This window comes from Lepisma saccharinum, chromosome 3 (assembly GCF_977018435.1).
Source record: "Lepisma saccharinum chromosome 3, izLepSacc3.1, whole genome shotgun sequence".
Classification (NCBI taxonomy): domain Eukaryota; kingdom Metazoa; phylum Arthropoda; class Insecta; order Zygentoma; family Lepismatidae; genus Lepisma; species Lepisma saccharinum.
This window is the reverse complement of record NC_139231.1, coordinates 9,529,606-9,549,914: the sequence shown is the minus strand read 5'-3', so window position 1 is coordinate 9,549,914 and position 20,309 is coordinate 9,529,606. Positions and strand designations below refer to the sequence as shown.

At 38.0% G+C, this 20,309-nt stretch overlaps 1 protein-coding gene across 1 annotated transcript in view; it reads right to left on the bottom strand.

Moving 5' to 3' along the window:
* Positions 1 to 20,309, bottom strand: part of LOC145984912 (sodium/hydrogen exchanger 9B2-like) — a 144,806-nt gene that overhangs the window by 93,489 nt on the left and 31,008 nt on the right. The window contains exon 2 of the mRNA XM_083118300.1: positions 1,429 to 1,693. The gene's annotated coding sequence lies outside the window, so the exon portion shown is untranslated. The remainder of the gene's footprint in view (positions 1 to 1,428; positions 1,694 to 20,309) is intronic.

Here is a 20,309-nt window from a genome sequence, read left to right as displayed (position 1 = left end):
TACAGCGTTCTTAATCCCTGTTAATTTTATAAGGTTGTGAACAATAGAAATAAAGTAAATATTGTTATTCGTGAATGTAAAATACAATCACAAGTAGCACTGTTGCATTATACATGGTACAATCCATGACTTTACCTATGGCTACTTAAATTATAACAATAGTGATAGTTACGTTATGTGATTTGTTTCGCGCTTATTTTACAGAAATACGTTTAATCACCCTAGAATTTGATTATAGGTGTGTTCGTTCTTTATTTTTCCATTTCTCTTATTCTATATAGCTTTTCTACCTCTAGATTAATCGCAACGACGAGGACGATTAATAAAGGAATGACATGTACGAGCGTAGATCAGTAGCACCAACATTACATACATTTTTAGCGAGTAAGATTGACATAAACATACAGGGTGTCACCAAAAATATATACACACTTTACAACTGTTTGTCATCCCTGTTGGGAGATGACGACAATGTTCCATAAAATGTTTTTAGCTTTTTGTAAAGAGCTGGACTCTTCCACTGTCTGTGAGGAAGCTTTTAGTTTATTCTTACTTTTTAATGTGTTGTTTGCCTTGTGCAGGTCCCTTTACAATCTTGCACTTTTAACTTTTCTCAAGGAGTTTTTATCCTTTAAGTAAGAATTTTAGATAAGGGGATATTTCCCCGTATACATTGAACCAATACTTTTAATTCAATCATTCAATCATGCCTGCATATTAATTTAATTTTTTTGAACTGTATCTTGCTAACGTAATAATCATTCAAAATGTGTGCACATTTTATTGGACACCCTGTGTTGTGCGCACACCCACCGACATTATATATATATATATATATATATATATATATATATATATATATATATATATATATATGAGGGGGGCAGTTGCACCCCTATTTGGCCACTTTTACCCTTGCACTATGCTAAACCTTATCTACCAATGGAAACAGTGGCGGCGATTGGGTTCCAAAACCGGGGGTGCAAGGTGCCAAAACTGGGGAAGGGGGGCAAAGACAGTATATTTCCGTTTGATTATAAGGTGTTTAGCAAAGTGCGAGGGCAAAAGTGGCTAAAAGTGGGGGGAGGGAACTGCCCTCCCCTCGCCCCCCTAATGGCCGCCACTGAAGGGAAAGTAAACTGTCCTTGCTTCCCCCAATTTTGTCAACTTGCCCCCACCCCATTTTAGGAACCCAATCGCCGCCACTGGCCTCGGGAAATATATTCTTTGAAAGTTAGAAAGTACGTAATAATAGTAGAAATTATAATAATTCACTTTATAAAGCAATATACACAATATTAACGTCGTAGCACATTTGTGTGAACATCCTTGGTGTTTTCGTTGAGCTTCTGGAGTCCTTATATAACTTGTTTTGGCAACCTTGAAGAAGAAGAAGAAACAAACAAGCAAATCCATTGTTCTACTTACTGAGATTTGCAATTTCTGCCTTTCGACGTCTTGACTGGAGTTCCTGGACGCCTTCCAACCAGTACCCGATCGCAGATGAGCTCAGTCGGGCACGCTATGCCGCAAAACACATGTATCGAACGCACCTCAAAGAGTTCTCTCGCTGCGATACAGGCGAAGCCAGGGCGAGATTTTTTCACCCAAGCACTCAAGGCAGGAAACCCAACTGCATCGCCAGTTCATTGGGACATGATATGATGGGATGCAGCTCTCATGGTGCCTGTAGCTGCAAATAGGAAAAGAAAGATTTCTAACAGTGACGGCTGTAACAAAGCGAAGCGTCGGGTTGTAGGCTTGTCGTCAAGATGGGACAAATCTTGGTCTTATGTCTAATTTCGTTGTGACAACAGACTAAACGTCTGCCTCTCTTAATTGAGCCAAGAAGGGTAAATGATTTAAATATTCTAATATCTGGAGATGAATACAAATTCTAACTAACTAACTCTCTAGCCTTCTTAAACCCGAAGGTTCATGACTGCAGCAACACAGGCCTTCCATCTGTCCCTGCCAATTTCCTTTAGGTCTATCTCAACGTTGTCCCTCCATCATCGTCTTGGTCTTCCTACAGGTCTCTTACCATCAGGTTTCCCAACAAGAATCCTGTAAATTCCTCTTTCCTCTCCCATTCGTGCCACATGGCCTGCCCACCTAAGTCTTCTTGATTTAATTATTCTAATAATATCTGGACATGAATACAAATTATGTAGTTCTAAATTATGTAACCTTCTCCACTCACCTGTCTCCTCATCCCTTTTAGGTCCAAATATTTTCCTAAGGATCTTATTTTCAAATACTCTCAATTTACGTTCCTCTTTCATTGTAAGGGACCAAGTTTCACATCCATATAATACTACAGGCAAAATTATTGTTTTGTATATTTTAACTTTTTAGTTTCTTAGATATTAAACGAGAAGACAAAAGTATATGAAGAGAGAAATAACATGCATTTCCTGAATTAAGCCTTCTTTTTATTTCCTCTTTAATATAATTTTCATTTGTTAATATTACTCCTAAGTATTTGAATTTGGAAACTGGTTCGAACGAGTTCTAAATGATGTAACCTTCTCCACTCATCTGTCTCCTCATCTTTTTTAGGTACAAATATTTTTCTAAGGATTTTATTTCCAAATACTCTTAATTTGAGGTACTCTTTTAGGTGGGCAGGGCATTGCACGAATGGGAGAGGAAAGAAGGGTTTACAGGATTCTGGTTGGGAGACCTGATGGTAAGAGACCTGCAGGATGGCCAAGACGAAGATAGAGGGATAACCTTGAGATGGACCTAAAGGAAATCTGCGAGGATGGAAAAGATTGGATTCATCTTCCCCAGGATAGGGACAGATGGAAGGCTTGTGTTGCTGCAGCCATAAAGCTAGATAGTTAGTTAGAGTAAATGATGGTAAAGTTACCCCTTGCACCATGCCATGACGTGGACGTGCGGAATGGGGCGAGGGGGGCACGTCCCAACTTTAGAAAACGAATATTAACCTAAAAGTACATACTTCACACATATATTTCCATTTCAGACGCACTACTTTATGATAATTATTAGAGCAGTATTGCAGGAACATGATAATTTCAAACTGAATGATTGTTTTTGAGGGATCAATATTATTGTGGTGTATGCCTAGTTTGCCCTTCTGGAAAAAATCACCTTTCTTGCCCCTCCCTGGAGTGGCTACTCATCTGGATTTCCTTGAATTCGGGGAATTCTGCGTGAATTATTGGCTTCGGGAATTCTGCGTGAATTGCATGGAATAGACGTGAACAATTGCAACTTTTACTAATCTAAAATGAATTTATACATATTTATAAATGTCTCATTTAGGCAAGTTTTTTACAGCTTAGTTTATTTTTATTGAGGAAGGAAAAGAAAGCTACATGGAAAAAAAACAGAATCCCTTCAATCCGTTTATTTTGTTAGTGTCTTTTGCAGAACACGGTATCTGACAGACGGAAGATTATTAGATTAGGATGATTAGGTAAATTTCAGTTTGAAATTCTCATACAATTAACAATCGTATATCCCGTAATATCTGTGACTTGTGTTTGTAGATGCATTTCGAGTCTGAGTATGTGAAATGGCAAATTAATTTTTAAACATTTATATTATTATTATTCCTGAGACACTTGGTTCGGATACTCCTCACCCAAATATATTTTTAGATACATGCATGCGTCCTCGATACAACGTAAAAACAGTTGTTGTTTTCGCAGACACAATAAACGAACCTTCTAAGCCTGAGGCGGTTGTGGGAGGGTGGTGGTTAGACGGTTTCGGCGAAGAGGAGATATACATTTTTAGATGTTTCTCCTTTCCAGTATTTCTTTTTTCTACAAAATTTCCTGTTCCTGGGAAAATTCCATGACAGAAACAAAGCTGCTTTTCTGGAACGGCGAATAGTAGCCATCTGTATAAACGAGAGAATGGTGGAGGGCAAATTCCCCGAAAAAGCCAGGACAGGTTGCTACTTTTTTCTGTTTTTATCTTGCTTTAAATTCTAGTTAAAGGTTTTAGTTTGAATGAATACGTCAAATCAGGGCGTAACATACAGGTGGGCGGGGAATAAGCCTAAGGGGCCCGAGGAATGTAAAAATTATTGTCATATTTCTCATGTGAAACATTTACGCAAGAATTCACGATAACTTGCTTGGACATTTTTACCCATTTATTATTTTATTGAATAAAAAGGACTTTGTCTTGTCTTTTCTCTTTCCCTTGAACTTGCACTCCCAATTTTAAGTTCTTCCTTCCTTCTTACAGTTTCAGATTTCAGCTCCCGGATAATAGAGAAATACATATTTAGGGTGAATGCAATTATTATATATAATTTTCCTCAGTAATTTCTATTATTATTATTAATATTTAAATCTGATAATTTGCTGACTTATCCCTGAAGATTTTGTATCGATTCACATTGAGATTTCAAATTCATAGAGCAGATGGGGGCCTCGCGATATGTTGCTACGCCACTGCCTGGAACAGACCAGTTTTGCGAGAAAGCGCTACTAATGGTATGCAACCTGCGCAACAAACTCGCTTGAGCACGTTGCCTTACCAGCTGAGCACACCGTTCCTACCATGCTTTCTAAACTCGCCAGATACCCGAAATACTGAGATATCTATAATCTATCCCGGGAATCTATGGGGCAAGGCGGCAACCTGCGTCCAAAACCCCTGACACTAGTGCAAACCAATTTAATTTTACCCTGCAATGCAAGTGACAGGGAAAGTGTCATTAAAAATATCAAACTTTTGAAAATCACTACATGGACCTCGTAGATGTGGCAACATGGCACATGGTGACGCTGCTACCATCTGTTATCGAAAATTACCACAAAATTGCCTTCAGTGCCACCTTAAATATTTCTTCATAATTTCAGCTCGTTCTTTAAGCAGATTCCAGACGGAAACGTCACGCACTTCTCCATTCTGTAAAAAGAGCATTCACTGCGCAAGCGCGATCAAGAGGCCAAGGCGACAAGATGCACGCTATTGAAAAAGAGTCAGTCCGAGCGACACGCAGGCAACAAGAGACATGTGCAGCTTGTCGTGTCACTTCGGTCTGAACGAAAACTAGTATTTATGTCGGTTCGAAAAACGAAAACTAGTATTTATGTATTCCCTAGAGTTCCCTTTATTTGTTTTTTCCCCTGGAGAGAGCAAATTGTTCATGACATACGACTAAATAAAACAAGGCAAAATAAAAATAATATTTTAGAAAGCCTTAGATGCATTAGAGAGTTTTGTATTTTTATCTATATTTTTAGGCTGATCGTGACTTGAGGTTGACTGGTGACAGATAAAATTGATGAAGGGAGAGTCATTATGAAAGCTGATGCCCACGCCAGGGCTCGACCCTGGGATTGTAGGTGCCAAAGTTCGCGAGTCCAGCATTTAACGCTCACGGCCTTCGAGAGAGGAATAAATCTCACAGAACGGATTTTGAGAATGTGTTTACTTCATATTCGTGTGGAAGGTAAAGCACGAAAAACCAATTTCAAAGTGCGTGTGTGAAAAAGTAGCAAAGTAGCACATTTTCAAGTCTCATCGGCGATGTGGTTTACAGAGTCGTTTTCTATGTAGTGGAAATCTACTGCAGTTGGCAACACTACAGTTTCTACGCTAATCAACTACGTCACGCAGTGGGAGGGGCGTGCATTTGATTGCAAGAAACCACTGAGGCTCGTTGTACTCTGTCCCGGGAATCTACGGAGCGAGCGAACGAAAACAAGTCTCTGCACATATAGTGACGCGAGACAACTCGACCAGTGAGAGGGAATGGGATTGCACACGGCCATCTTTGATCCGACGGAGGCCGGAGCCTTCAATTTGGCAATCCTGTAAACAGAGAGAGAATGAAAGAACACCCTTTCTCCTTCTTTCCTCTCCTTTCTCGGAAGAGGGAAAGAGAGAGAGAGAGAGAAAGAGGGGATGGGGAAAAGAGAGGAGAGAGAGAGAAAGATGAGAGAAGAGAGAAAGAGAGAGGATGAGAAGAGAGAGAGAGAGGAAAGAAAGAAAGAAAGAAAAGAATAAAGAAGAAGTGAGAGGGGGAGGGGAGGAAGCTCTTTCTTTCTTTCTTTCTTTCCTCTCCTTTCTCGGAGGAGAGAGAGAGAGAGAGAGGGGAGAGGAGAGAGAAAGAGACGGAGAAAGAGAGAGGAGATAGAAAGAGATGGAGAAAGGAAGAAAGAGGAGGGGAGATAGAGACAGAGAAAGAGAGAAAGAAAGAAAGAGAGAGACGAATGGAAAAAGATAGAGCGAGAGATAATTTTTCTCTCTCCCTCTCTCTTCCCGGGAGAGAAAAAGAAGGAAGAGAGACAGAGAAACAAAGAGATTGAAGTCTCTCTCTCTCTCTCTGTACCTCTCTATTTTTCTCTCTATTTCCTCAGAGAGAGAGAGAGAGAGAGAGAAAGAGAGAGATAGAGAGAGAGAGAGTCTCTTCATTCCTTTTTCCTCTCTCTCTCTCCAGGTGTAAAAAGGTAATACTTTTCTGTGCCCTATTCATCCCGTAATCACTTCATTCGCTCAAATTGTATTCGCTAGAGCATTCAACGTTAGTTTTCGTAAGTAAAGCTGTAAGTATGTTATTAAGTTGTTAGCAAATATACATTAGATTTTCTGAGCCACATAACCAGCATTTCACAAAGCTTTTCGGAGGCTACTTTTCACACATAGTGAATCATCAAATATAATAAATATCCAATATTGATGTCATTAAGATTTTAAATTATCATTTTCAAAATAAATCAGCGATGTCGGAGAGCTATAACCATCACATAGAGGCAGACTAATTTTAAACATGTTTACGCAGAAAGCAAATTCCACGCTGAGAAAAGTTGTGTGCATGAGGCATCCATCACACGCTAAGCTTTAAAGTTAGTCTCATTAAGTACATGGGTGAAACTACAACACTCTGTTTAAAATAATCTTGTATTGCGAGTGGAGCGCATACGAGTAGTGGAATTCCTCAAGAAGTGTGTTGCAGCGGATTTTACCATTCACAATTTTGTATAAATAACTGAAATCATTCTGCAAATGTCGCTGATAATCAGTTTAGAAAAGACAAGAGATGCGGAGATGAAAAATTGCGTAATGAGGGAACCCTGTATCGAACTATAGCTAGGAAGAAGTGAAAGACTGAATCGATTCTAGAGAGATGAGTGGGACATGCTATGGACCAGACGGGAGATCAGTATTCTATTATTGGGGAAATGAATGATTTAAGTACAAGGTGAGGGCTGAGATGTCACTAATTTCAGTGAAACGGTAGAGTAAACCTAAGAGACGCATGGCCCATTTAGTGGTGCCTAGAATTTGTTCCTCAAATGTGAGCTTTTGGTCGAAAACAATGCCTAGGTCTTTGTGAGAAGATACTGCTTGGATGTTATTGCCAGAGACGGAATAAGATGACTTTAACAGGTTCTTCTTGAAAGAGATGGTGAGAGTAGTACACTTTTCAGAATGTAATATAAGGTCCCATGTCAGACACCAGGAAGTAAATGTTGTTATGTCATTCTGAAGAAGATGAGTATCGTCGGAAGTTGAGATTTCTCTGAAAATTTTAGTCATCTGCGAAAAGAAGGTAGTTACTACTGGGAGCTGTGAGATGGTCGGCGAATAGTATGAATAAGAGAGGTCCTAGAACACTGCCCTGTTGAACTCCAGAGAGGACAGGAAGAAAGTTAGATACAGTCCCAGGAAGAACGACACGTTGGCGATCGCTAAGGTAACCTGTGAGAAGGGTTAGAAATTTGCCATCAATGTTGAATCTATTGCATAATTTGTGAATCAGAAGGTGGTGACTAACAGTATCAAAGGCTTTAGCCAGATCAAAGTATATTACATCTAATTGTGAATTATTTGAAATACATTTCATAGCATGCGAGAGAAAAACAGACAGGTTTGTAAGACAGGAGCTACCAGGAAAAAAGCCATGTTGGTTTGAACTTACGTATGGTGAAACAAATTTGCACAGTCTGTCTTTGATTACTTTCTCACAGATGATGGACAGAGGAGAGCGTAAGGACATTGGTCTGTAAGAAGAAACAAGATTTTTGTTACTGCTTTTGTGAATCGGTGTGATGTTGGCTTGTTTCCAAGCGTGAGGAAAGACACCTTCCGAGAAACATCTGTTCAGGAGAGTGCAGAGGAGATAGCACAGGGATTCTAATGTTTTCCTGAGGAACGCGGTGTTGATATCGTCCGGTCCTAGAACACAGCGAGCAGAAAGAGACGACAATAGATTTTTCAAGCGTCGTTAGAGAGAAGGAACAGACTGGCCTTACGTTTGGCAACGCTGCAAGGGAGGACGGCGGGCAGAAGTTACCATGGAAATAAGCGTTGAAGAGTTTTGCCCTTCGGTCACCCATCGCACTTTCACTAGCATATGAAAATTCAGCTGGAATTCTACAGTTATTTTTTCTTGAGTTTATTAAATTAACTCTTTCGCTGCGGTCGTCGCATTTATGCACAGCACGCCAGGTGACTTGCTCTGCGGAAGTCGCATTATTGCGAGTTCATACTTCCACTCGCTGCGGGTGTCGCATTTTCGCAGTACGTCGCTTTTAGTAGCCTTCAGACATCTGTAGATACTATTTGGAACTATTTGAACTTGTAGTTTTGTTTATATCCGTATGTTGTCGCTAATTACACCTCCGTTTAGAATACGAGCGTTGAGTGCCCTGAGATGTCAGTTTCAAATGCATGTTCGAATGCAAACAACATGGCATCGTCAAGTCGTCAACACTTGTCTGATAATGATGTTACGCAACTGTTGAATCAGAAGGTGAATTAAATTGTGACGATAATATCGACAGTTTTTATGAGACTTCAATTGGTGACAGTGATTGTGTAGTGTCTGATGAAGAATTTGTACCGACGTCCGTAACATCATGGAGCAGAGTGCAAAGCAGCATTGATCTAGGTGCGAGAAGTTCGACACAATCAAGTGCTAAGTTACTTGGTGAGAGTACAGTATTTAGCACACCATTTTCTTGTTTTATCAAATATTTCCCCCGTTCAGTATTTGAACACACAGCAGAACAAACTGAAGTTTTCACCACCCAGTCAGTATCTTGATACTACTTACAAATTTCCACGCCGCTCCACCACTCTGTGTCATCCCATGTTTTGAGAAATGCCATACCATCAGGGACTACAGAATGGTTTGCCAGTGCAAGGAATGACTTTTGTAATTTCTCTATAACATAATTTCCAATGTAATTTTTTAAAATTATTCTTTCTAATTTTTTTTTTTCAAAATTTCAAAATTTTTCAAAATTTCAAAATATTTCAAAATTTTTCAAAATTTCAAAATTTTTCAAAATATCATACCACCAGGGACTACAGAATGGTTTACCAGTGCAAGAATGAATTTTGTAAGTTCTCTCTCATATATAACGCAATGTAATTGTGAAAATTATTTGTTTATAAAAAAAATATTTTTTCAAATTTAATTACGCAGCCAAGGGATATTGTGTGCTAGAGAATTCCGCAGCGAAAGAGTTAAAAACGATTTGGTAAATTTCTTATCTCCGGAAAACGGCTGAAAATTGCTAGTTCATTTAATTTTAATATTCGTACTTACGCATTCTGCATTGAGAAACATTGTTAAAGGTGGCATTTCGCTTATTTCATGAAAATAAGCTCTATTTGCGACATATCGAGTAAGTTTTCTTCGATTCTTTTTGCCTTGGGTAACACGCAAAATGGCGGTCACAGTTTCACTACCGTACTTGGCATGCAGTGTTTCCACCCCACTCCACCCAAAAATACCTACGTAGCCCCACAAATCATTGACGCATAGCCCCACGAACCATTCATACATAGCCCCACGAACAGTTAAAAATTAGTTTCGAAAAAAAGTGCGTTGCCCCACACACCATTCTCGCATAGCCTCACAAACCATTTGCGGAAACGTACCTTCTTCAGTTACAAAAACACGTGTTTCGAAACACTGGCCGTGATTACGTCATCACACACAGGCTACATCCAGCAGGAAGGAAATGGATGTAACAGCTTTCGTGCATCGGTCACACATTTATATTGAAAAATAAATGATTTACCAGCAAAATTCAATGAACGATGCGAGAAAACACTTCCCCGAACTTCCACAACTATAAAGAAACTGCATTCGGTAAGTCATTTTTCCTGTAAATTTGAAGAAATCCGTTTCCCGGATATAAGAAATTTACCAAAGTTTTTTGGATTTTCCGGGATTGTTGCAGTGATATTATGTGTGTTCCTTGTAATTTTTTCCCGCAGAAGATACTTTGAGAGCCATCGCAGACGGTCAGGAAATAATACAAACTGAATCAAACCTCCATGAGCATAAAACTGAAAAGGCCTACCTAACAAAACAGCAGAACACACAATCACTCTTCACGGTAACATATTTCCGCAAGAGAAAAACAACGGAAATGTAACACCTTCTAATTTCTAAACCATGCAAAATTATCCACTTATTCGCAGCGAGTACATATTCACCAGCACTCGGCATTATTTTAGCCTTGTACATACATGGGCTATATGCAAACAAAACAAATATTTGTACATATGCACATCGTAATTACAATGTATTGTCTGTTGAACAAAATCTTGGCAATTATGTCACAGACTGTTAAAATGAAGACGTTGTACAGAAATATGTACATAAGATTTATTTAAACTCTGAATGTAATACTCACTCATGCTGATTTATCACATCCACAAATACTTTCTTCGTCTTACTTTTAAAACTTTAAGGCCAGTGTGTTACATCTTCCATAATTTAATTATTTAGTTGTTAAAGAGATTCGAATGCCATTCCGAAATGCTAGCAAATAAAATAAGGGCAAACTACACATTATTGGAAAGTTCCATACTGAGTATGAAATGCAAAGTTGGCCTTGTATTTTCTGATTATTTCCAGTTATTTCACGGCAAATTTCTATTTCTATTGTTAATGTATGTTTCCCACTTATATCGTAATGTCAATCTTCTGTCCAGATTTGGAAAAAGAAAAACATTTTACACAGATTCCCTTGTTTCTTAAAGAGTCAACATCAACTTTTGTAATTCGCGCCCATGCTATGTAGTTTGATGTTTCGGCCTGCGAGACAGCGTTGCCAAATTTCAGGATTCCGGCCTGGAATAAAGCTGGCCGTGGATGGCGTGGAGGGGGAAGCGACTGCAGTTACCAGCCTTTGCAGCAGCGTGTACTGCTCCAGCTCCGCTCAATCGCTCTCTCCCCATCTCTGCTCTTATGCGCTGCCTTGCTCCAATTTTTTTGTGGGGGGGGGGATTTTTTGTGTGACGGAAATTTGACTTAATAAACAATACAGCATTTGGACGGAAGTTGAACTGGTATAATCATTTAAACATCGCTGCTATAATAATAGCAATTATTAAACTCCCAAGCAGATTATAATGGGTTGGCCGTTAAGTATTATTTGGGGGGAGGATATCCAGCTCTTCGGCGTCGCCTTGTAATCAAGGAAATCCCGGGTTCGATACCCGGTGGAGGCACATAGGTGTTCGGATCGCACTTTAAACTGTAGGTCCAGTCCAGCGGCGGCTCGTGAGTTTTCAAAGATGCGTGCTACAGGTAGATATTTGATTCTTGCATTTACAATGACCCTCCCCACCCCCACATACACTCACTTGGAGGACTGGATTTGTAAAAGTCTGTATCACATAGCTGCTTTCTAAGTAGGGGCGAAATAAACTATAAAATATTTTGCAATCATCGCCTTAAAACCTTCATTTTAAAAGCTTTTCAAAGACAAAAATTGCATCGGAGATCATTTTGACGGGTGTCTGCATTTAACACTGTTTTCATCCGAAACTCAAAATTTCGAGATGGGATGTAGCCCCCATCAACACCCCCACCCCAACCTCGCGTACACCACTGCTTGGAACAACAAAACACAACTGATCCATGCCACGTACCTGACAACGAACCGCGCAAAAAAATTCGCGTCTGCATCTGTAAAGCTATCCACAAACTTTCTTCGTATACTGAGATGACAACACTTACCGTGCTGTCAGTGACGTGCACTGAGGAGTAGCTAGTCTAGCAGAGATAGATCAATCAATCTCACATCTCTAATTATTTTCAAATCACAATATTTATTGTCGTGTTAAAGCCACAGTTCGTATGCAACACTTTCTTTTCCACTCGCTTCTCGTCCATCGATGCGATCCGCGGGCAAAGCTGGTTGGGTATCCTAGCTCGCTCTTTCTCCGCCTGACCAGTTTCCAGGTAGAAACGGCCGCCCGAAGGAAAAGGAAGATTTCTACCTCTACCTCCCTTGCCCCCTCGCCCCCGCTGCAATGGTTGAAAGCCCAGGCTTTCAGGTCCCCCAGTCTATCTCCTATAGGACAGATAGGGGATTGGTTTCTCATAGATTTTTTGTAAATCCTCTAAAGAACTCAGGGTAAAATTTTCTGCAGTAGCTCTCTATATATTTACACAACCTTTTACACGTTGTACAATATGTATGTATAATATGGGATGTAGTTTTAGTATTTTTGAAATGGGAACGTGTTACGTGCAGACAATAATGTTATGCTTTATTTATTTATTTTTTTCAAGTATGGAATATATAATGATTAAATTACAAATATGTGCTCAGGCTCTCTCTCTCGCTCTTGTTTTAGTAGTGTTTTATTTAAATATACTACTCTTGGCATCTAACAGTCGTAAATACGGATGTATTTATTTGGGCAAGAGAACGCGTGTTCATATTGTTGTTGGTTTGGTTTATTTTACTTCGCTTTTCTGCCACATTTGGTTATCGCGAAAATGAGGATGAGTGATGATACGATGAAATTGATAACGGGACCTCATATGAACAATGCAGGCCAGGATTCGAAACCGTGATGAGTGCGCATTCTTGTCCTATGTGTTGTATCCTGCAGTGAATAATGAAATAATTTGGAATGAAAAATGTAGCCTATCTCAGAACTCAAAAAGCCAAATGAATATTATTGAAGAAACTACAAAAAAGTGTGTTTTGTTACCTGTTTTGTTTCTGTAAATAAAGTGTACTTAAAACACCAAATCAACGAACCGTTGGGTAGTGGTTATCACAGCTCGCTACGGGAGTTCCGGGTTCGAACCCCGACCTGGGCATGGGTGTTCTTTGTGTTTGTTCCTTTATTAATTTTATTGTATCATCTTCGCAATTAACCAAACGTGACATAAAAGTGACGCTAAGTAACAGAAATGAAATCAAATAATTGATTGATTGCTTGATTTGGTTTATTTTACTTCGCTTTTCCGCCACTTTTGGCTAATCGCGAAGATGATACGATAAAATTGATGAAGGGACACACACAAAGAATACCCATGGCCAAGCCGAGATTCGAACCCAGGTTCTCTGGCTTAGTAGTCAAATCAAATCTTTTTTTATTTTCGAATGTGGGCGAGGTTTACGTGTACTTTTTCTTAGTACTCATTCATCATTTTGCAATCTTTTCCTGTTATTGACATTATTTTTTTTAATACTGGGCCCTAAAGGGGGGGAGGGGTATGACCCACACCAACCCCACACCCATTGAGCACGCCACTGACTGCTACTCCAAGTGTCGACGTCACCGCACGTCACTGCGTGCTGTGGATCTGTATGGCAGGCTACAATTTAGCAGACTGTTTTCCCGAGCTGAGACCCTACCTCCCTGTAAGAACCGAAGGGCACGTCGGGGACCCCTGTGAAGTTGGCCCGACCCATTTTCGTTGCCCACCTCAAACCTAGTCAGGTCGTTAGTTCTTCGTTAGTTCTCGATAGTTCTCATAAAATTTTCGTTAGTTCCGCAAATACATAGAAGCTATTAAGGAAATAAATGGGTCGGGCCAACTTCACACTTTTTCGACCCATATTCAAATTCGAACCGAAAACCATCCAGATCGATTGATTTTCGTTAGTTCCCGTTAGTTCTCTTAAAATTTTCGTTAGTTCTCAAAATTTATCCAATTTATTCGCCTAACAAATAATGGAGGCAATTTGCAGTTTTCCAATTTTCACACGGAATTTTCATCAAAAAATGGTCCGCATTGGTAGAATGTAGAGAGTATGATTCAATTTTGTTGAAACCTTAGTCATTTTATCAAATGTATCCAATTTATTCACTGAATAAATGATTAGACGAAATGTGTTGGCCTGAGCGCCCAAATTTCGTTGCCCACCTGAAACCTAGTTAGGACGTTAGTTCTTCGTTAGTTCTCGATAGTTCTCATAAAATTTTCGTTAGTTCTCAAAATTTATCCAATTTATTCGCCGATCAAAAAATGGAAGCAATTTGAAGTTACCCAATATTGACATGGAATTTTTCCCCAAAGTTGGTCCGTATCTGTAGAATGTAGAGAGTATGAACAAATTTTGTTGAAACTTTAGCCATTTTATCAAATGTATCCCATTTATTCACTGAATAAATGATTAAAAGATATGAGTTGGCCTGAGCGCCCAAATTTCGTTGCCCACCTGAAACCTAGTCAGGACGTTAGTTCTTCGTTAGTTCTCGATATTTCTCGAGAAATTTTCGATAGTTCTCAAAATTTATCCAATTTATTCACTGAATAAATGATTAGAAGAAATGTGTTGGCCTGAGCGCCCAAATTTCGTTGCCCACCTGAAACCTAGTCACGACGTTAGTTCTTTGTTAGTTCTCGATAGTTCTTGTAAAATTTTCGTTAGTTCTCAAAATTTATCCAATTTATTCGCCGAACAAAAAATGGAGGTAAATTGCAGTCTTCCAGTTTTCACACGCAAATTTTATCAAAAAATGGTCCGTATTGGTAGAATGTAGAGAGTATGAGTCAATTTTGTTGACACTTTAGTCATTTTATCAAATTTATCCAATTTATTCACTGAATAAATGCTTAGGCGAAATGTGTTGACCTGAGCAGCCAAATTCTGTTGCCCACCTCAAACCTAGTCAGGACGTTAGTCTTTTGTTAGTCGTCGATAGTTCTCGTAAAATTTTCGTTAGTTCTCAAAATTTATCCAATTTATTCGCCGATTAAAAAAATGGAAGCAATTTAAGATTTCCCAATTTTGACACGGAATTTTTCTCAAAAAATGGTTCGTGTTGGTAGAATGTAGAGAGTATTGGTCAATTTTGTTGAAACCTTAGTCATTTTATCAAATTTATCCAATTTATTCACTGAATAAATGATTAGACGAAATGTGTTGGCCTGAGCGCCCAAATTTCGTTGCCCACCTGAAACCTAGTTAGGACGTTAGTTCTTCGTTAGTTCTCGATAGTTCTCATAAAATTTTCGTTAGTTCTCAAAATTTATCCAGTTTATTCGCCGATCAAAAAATGGAAGCAATTTGAAGTTACCCAATATTGACATGGAATTTTTCCACAAAGTTGGTCCGTATCTGTAGAATGTAGAGAGTATGAATAAATTTTGTTGAAACTTTAGCCATTTTATCAAATGTATCCCATTTATTCACTGCATAAATGATTAAAAGAAATGTGTTGGCCTGAGCGCCCAAATTTCGTTGCCCACCTGAAACCTAGTCAGGACGTTAGTTCTTCGTTAGTTCTCGAGAAATTTTCGTTAGTTCTCAAAATTTATCCAATTTATTCACTGAATAAATGATTAGAAGAAATGTGTTGGCCTGAGCGCCCAAATTTCGTTGCCCACATGAAACCTAGTCAGGACGTTAGTTCGTTGTTAGTTCTCGATAGTTCTTGTAAAATTTTCGTTAGTTCTCAAAATTTATCCAATTTATTCGCCGATTAACAAATGGAAGCAATTTGAAATTTCCCAATTTTGACACGGAAGTTTTCTCAAAAAATGATCCGTATTGGTAGAATGTAGAGAGTATGGGTAAATTTTGTTGAAACTTTAGTCATTTTATCAAATTTATCCAATTTATTCACTGAACAAATGCTTGGACGAAATGTGTTGGCCTGAACGGCCAAATTTCGTTGCCCACCCCAAACCTAGTCAGGACGTTAGTTCTTCGTTAGTTCTCGATAGTTCTCGTAAAATTCTCGTTAGTTCTCAAAATTTATTCAATTTATTCGCCGATTAAGAAATGGAAGCAATTTTAAATTTCCCAATTTTGACACGGAATTTTTCTCAAAAAAATGTTCCGTATTCGTAGAATGTAGAGATTATGAGTCAGTATCGTTGAAACTTTAGTTATTTTATCAAATGTATCCCATTTATTCATTGAATAAATGATTAGATAAAATGTGTTTGCCTGAACGGCTAAATTTCGTTGCCCACCTCAAACCTAGTCAGGACGTTAGTTCCTCGGTAGTTCTCGATAGTTATTATAAAATTTTCGTTAGTTCCGAAAATACATAGAAATTATGAAGGAAATAAATGGGTCGGGTCAACTTCACACTTTTTCGACCCATATTCAACTTCGAACCGAAAACCATCCAGATCGATTGATTTTCGTTAGTTCCCGTTAGTTCTCATAAAATTTTCGTTAGTTCTCAAAATTTATCCAATTTATTCGCCGAACAAAAATGGAGGTAAATTGCAGTCTTCCAGTTTTCACACGGAAATTTTATCAAAAAATGGTCCGTATTGGTGGAATGTAGAGAGTATGAGTCAATTTTGTTGACACTTTAGTCATTTTATCAAATTTATCCAATTTATTCACTAAATAAATGCTTAGGCGAAATGTGTTGACCTGAGCAGCCAAATTCTGTTGCCCACCTCAAACCTAGTCAGGACGTTAGTCCTTTGTTAGTCGTCGATAGTTCTCGTAAAATTTTCGTTAGTTCTCAAAATTTATCCAATTTATTCGCCGATTAAAAAATGGAAGCAATTTAAGATTTCCCAATTTTGACACGGAATTTTTCTCAAAAAATGGTTCGTGTTGGTAGAATGTAGAGAGTATTGGTCAATTTTGTTGAGACATTAATCATTTTATCAAATTTATCCAATTTATTCACTGAATACATGCTTAGGCGGAATGTGTTGGCCTGGACGGCCAAATTTCGTTGCCCACCTAAAACTTAGTCAGGACGTTAGTTCTTCGTTAGTTCTCGATAGTTCTCGTAAAATTTTCGTTAGTTCTCAAAATTTATCCAATTTATTCGCCGATTAAAAAATGGAAGCAATTTAAGATTTCCCAATTTTGACACGGAATTTTTCTCAAAAAATGGTTCGTGTTGGTAGAATGTAGAGAGTATTGGTCAATTTTGTTGAAACCTTAGTCATTTTATCAAATTTATCCAATTTATTCACTGAATAAATGATTAGACGAAATGTGTTGGCCTGAGCGCCCAAATTTCGTTGCCCACCTGAAACCTAGTTAGGACGTTAGTTCTTCGTTAGTTCTCGATAGTTCTCATAAAATTTTCGTTAGTTCTCAAAATTTATCCAATTTATTCGCCGATCAAAAAATGGAAGCAATTTGAAGTTACCCAATATTGACATGGAATTTTTCCCCAAAGTTGGTCCGTATCTGTAGAATGTAGAGAGTATGAACAAATTTTGTTGAAACTTTAGCCATTTTATCAAATGTATCCCATTTATTCACTGAATAAATGATTGAAAGATATGAGTTGGCCTGAGCGCCCAAATTTCGTTGCCCACCTGAAACCTAGTCAGGACGTTAGTTCTTCGTTAGTTCTCGATATTTCTCGAGAAATTTTCGATAGTTCTCAAAATTTATCCAATTTATTCACTGAATAAATGATTAGAAGAAATGTGTTGGCCTGAGCGCCCAAATTTCGTTGCCCACCTGAAACCTAGTCACGACGTTAGTTCTTTGTTAGTTCTCGATAGTTCTTGTAAAATTTTCGTTAGTTCTCAAAATTTATCCAATTTATTCGCCGAACAAAAAATGGAGGTAAATTGCAGTCTTCCAGTTTTCACACGCAAATTTTATCAAAAAATGGTCCGTATTGGTAGAATGTAGAGAGTATGAGTCAATTTTGTTGACACTTTAGTCATTTTATCAAATTTATCCAATTTATTCACTGAATAAATGCTTAGGCGAAATGTGTTGACCTGAGCAGCCAAATTCTGTTGCCCACCTCAAACCTAGTCAGGACGTTAGTCTTTTGTTAGTCGTCGATAGTTCTCGTAAAATTTTCGTTAGTTCTCAAAATTTATCCAATTTATTCGCCGATTAAAAAAATGGAAGCAATTTAAGATTTCCCAATTTTGACACGGAATTTTTCTCAAAAAATGGTTCGTGTTGGTAGAATGTAGAGAGTATTGGTCAATTTTGTTGAAACCTTAGTCATTTTATCAAATTTATCCAATTTATTCACTGAATAAATGATTAGACGAAATGTGTTGGCCTGAGCGCCCAAATTTCGTTGCCCACCTGAAACCTAGTTAGGACGTTAGTTCTTCGTTAGTTCTCGATAGTTCTCATAAAATTTTCGTTAGTTCTCAAAATTTATCCAGTTTATTCGCCGATCAAAAAATGGAAGCAATTTGAAGTTACCCAATATTGACATGGAATTTTTCCACAAAGTTGGTCCGTATCTGTAGAATGTAGAGAGTATGAATAAATTTTGTTGAAACTTTAGCCATTTTATCAAATGTATCCCATTTATTCACTGCATAAATGATTAAAAGAAATGTGTTGGCCTGAGCGCCCAAATTTCGTTGCCCACCTGAAACCTAGTCAGGACGTTAGTTCTTCGTTAGTTCTCGAGAAATTTTCGTTAGTTCTCAAAATTTATCCAATTTATTCACTGAATAAATGATTAGAAGAAATGTGTTGGCCTGAGCGCCCAAATTTCGTTGCCCACATGAAACCTAGTCAGGACGTTAGTTCGTTGTTAGTTCTCGATAGTTCTTGTAAAATTTTCGTTAGTTCTCAAAATTTATCCAATTTATTCGCCGATTAACAAATGGAAGCAATTTGAAATTTCCCAATTTTGACACGGAAGTTTTCTCAAAAAATGATCCATATTGGTAGAATGTAGAGAGTATGGGTAAATTTTGTTGAAACTTTAGTCATTTTATCAAATTTATCCAATTTATTCACTGAACAAATGCTTGGACGAAATGTGTTGGCCTGAACGGCCAAATTTCGTTGCCCACCCCAAACCTAGTCAGGACGTTAGTTCTTCGTTAGTTCTCGATAGTTCTCGTAAAATTCTCGTTAGTTCTCAAAATTTATTCAATTTATTCGCCGATTAAGAAATGGAAGCAATTTTAAATTTCCCAATTTTGACACGGAATTTTTCTCAAAAAAATGTTCCGTATTCGTAGAATGTAGAGATTATGAGTCAGTATCGTTGAAACTTTAGTTATTTTATCAAATGTATCCCATTTATTCATTGAATAAATGATTAGATAAAATGTGTTTGCCTGAACGGCTAAATTTCGTTGCCCACCTCAAACCTAGTCAGGACGTTAGTTCCTCGGTAGTTCTCGATAGTTATTATAAAATTTTCGTTAGTTCCGAAAATACATAGAAATTATGAAGGAAATAAATGGGTCGGGTCAACTTCACACTTTTTCGACCCATATTCAACTTCGAACCGAAAACCATCCAGATCGATTGATTTTCGTTAGTTCCCGTTAGTTCTCATAAAATTTTCGTTAGTTCTCAAAATTTATCCAATTTATTCGCCGAACAAAAATGGAGGTAAATTGCAGTCTTCCAGTTTTCACACGGAAATTTTATCAAAAAATGGTCCGTATTGGTGGAATGTAGAGAGTATGAGTCAATTTTGTTGACACTTTAGTCATTTTATCAAATTTATCCAATTTATTCACTAAATAAATGCTTAGGCGAAATGTGTTGACCTGAGCAGCCAAATTCTGTTGCCCACCTCAAACCTAGTCAGGACGTTAGTCCTTTGTTAGTCGTCGATAGTTCTCGTAAAATTTTCGTTAGTTCTCAAAATTTATCCAATTTATTCGCCGATTAAAAAATGGAAGCAATTTAAGATTTCCCAATTTTGACACGGAATTTTTCTCAAAAAATGGTTCGTGTTGGTAGAATGTAGAGAGTATTGGTCAATTTTGTTGAGACATTAATCATTTTATCAAATTTATCCAATTTATTCACTGAATACATGCTTAGGCGGAATGTGTTGGCCTGGACGGCCAAATTTCGTTGCCCACCTAAAACTTAGTCAGGACGTTAGTTCTTCGTTAGTTCTCGATAGTTCTCGTAAAATTTTCGTTAGTTCTCAAAATTTATCCAATTTATTCGCCGATTAAAAAATGGAAGCAATTTAAGATTTCCCAATTTTGACACGGAATTTTTCTCAAAAAATGGTTCGTGTTGGTAGAATGTAGAGAGTATTGGTCAATTTTGTTGAAACCTTAGTCATTTTATCAAATTTATCCAATTTATTCACTGAATAAATGATTAGACGAAATGTGTTGGCCTGAGCGCCCAAATTTCGTTGCC